Raw genomic sequence first — 2,500 nt, forward strand, 5'->3', positions numbered from 1 at the left:
TACCAATAATACCAGCAGGGGTAGCGGGGTTATAGCAGTATTTGTCCATGATTCACATAACGCTTGCCCAAGACCAGACCTTACAGTTAATAACCTCATCATGGAGAGCCTTTTCATTGAAATATTTAATAAATCCAGTAACATTATCGTTGGTATGATTTACAAGCGTCCCAAATCAAATAACCAGCTTTTCTTTGACAAGCTCAATGAAATCACTACAGTCTTGGAATCTGAGAACAAACGCTGCTATATTACGGGTGATTTTAACATAAACTTGTTAAATATAGCTATGCCTGCCTTTAGAAACCTGTCAAACCTGTTTCACGAAAATATGTTTTATAACTGCATAACGAAGCCCACTCGTGTGACAGACAGTTCTGCAACATTGCTGGATCATATCTGGACAAATGACCATGCACATAATCTGGATAATACAATAATATACTCTCATATATCTGATCACTTTCCAGTACTTTCTGAATTCAAGTCTAACGTAACAATAGCACAATCTGGCAAAATAAATATTCAGTATAGGGATTTCTCAGAGCAAAATGTCCAGCTGTTCACTCAGCACCTGCAGACTGTGTCTTGGGACTTGGTTTATATTCCTGCCAATCCTAATATCAAGCTTGCCAATTTCTATACTATATTCACAACTTCATTCAATGGTTTCTTCCCTTTGTTACATAAATCTCTAAAGCCCAAAGCCCTTGCCAAGCCATACATAACATCAGAAATAAAAACTTTGATTGCCCAAAAGAATAAATTACAAAGAAAATATGCAAAATATCCCATGACTTGTGGAGAAGCGTTCCGCTCAATTAGAAACCAGTTGACCACCACTATCCGTAATGCAAAGTCAACTTGCCTAAAAAGCAAGTTACTTCAAGATCCTAGTAACTCACAGACGACCTGGAAGGTGCTTAACACTATCCTAAACCGTAACAACACCACATGTGAACAAACCCACTCAATCAATGTTAGAGGTAAAGTTGTGACTGACCCTCATGATATTGCTGAACAATTTAATATTTACTTCGGTGATATCGGGACGAATCATGATTTGGATTCCCATAACCATAATGATAATTTCGAAACATTTTTGAGGCATCCAGTAAATGACAGGATGCCCCTCCCCCAGTCACAGTTCAGGAAGTGCTGGACACAATTAAATCTACAAAAGATACTTCCGCTGGTCACAATGAAATACCCATAAAACTAATAAAAAAAATTGCTCCATACATAGCCCATGTATTAGTTGATATATTTAATGCTTCTTTTCAAACTGGAACATTCCCCGATACATTAAAGATCGCCAAAGACATACCCATTTTTAAAGCAGGTGATACGAATTCAATTAATAATTACCGCTCCATTTCCATGTTATCAACATTAGCTAAGCTACTTGAGAAATTGGCATTAAGACGCTTAGAAGAATACTGTAAACGCAATAAAGTAATAACACCTTCCCAGTATGGCTTTGTCGATGGAAAATCCACTCAGTCTGCTCTCGTAGATTTTACTAGTTCAGTATTACCTTCATTTGATAATAAATTGTTCACACTCGGTATATTCTTAGACTTTAGCAAAGCATTTGATACTGTAAACAACAGAATTTTGTTACGGAAATTAGCTCACTATGGTATTAAAGATAACGCCAATAATTGGTTTAATTCTTACAGTAAAATTATCAAACGCACATATTGTACTAAATTTCTAGGTGTTAAAGGAGACTAAAGTTTAAGCTGGAGCCAAAGTATCCAAGATATCGTCAGCAAAATCAGTAAGCAACGTGGCATCATGTACCATATGAGAAATGTCTTATCCACCGAAGCCTTCGTTGATATATCCTCATCTTACTTATTGTAATGTTGTATGGAGTGGAGTCCCCAAGAATCGCCTTAAATGTCTGTTTATTGCTCAGAAGAAAGTGATAAGATGCATTGCTCGCCTGCACAGGTATGATCACACCAATGCAGATTTCAGAGAACTAAATATATTAAAATTTAATGAACTGAACGATTACTGTTCTGCCACATACGTTTTTAAATGTCTAAGATGCCCAGATAACACAATGTTTAATTATCGCAATAATATTCAATATGCTTTAAGAAATGCTTCGCTTCTCCAAATCCCATTTTGTAACTCGTCTCAGTCAAAGACAGTTATAGATTACCGTGGTCCAAAGATCTGGAACACTCTCCCCGAAAATCTGAGGAATAAACCTACTTTTGAGGCGTTCAAAAAGACTCTCAAGCAATACTTTGTGGCCAAATATAACTATAACAATGTAGAGTAAAATACTGTATAAATAATATTCATAACCAAACATATTCCGATACTTGATCCTTAAACTACATTATCTACCATTATTATCTCGTCTTTGTATTTGATTCCATGCTCTGTATAGTTTATTTTACTAACTTGTCTCTGCCGTTGTAATGTATGACTAATGTATTTGTCTATATTGTCTCCTGTATATATTATTCTGGGTACCCAT

The sequence above is a fragment of the Penaeus vannamei genome, chromosome 35 (genome assembly GCF_042767895.1).
Source record: "Penaeus vannamei isolate JL-2024 chromosome 35, ASM4276789v1, whole genome shotgun sequence".
NCBI classification, from domain to species: domain Eukaryota; kingdom Metazoa; phylum Arthropoda; class Malacostraca; order Decapoda; family Penaeidae; genus Penaeus; species Penaeus vannamei.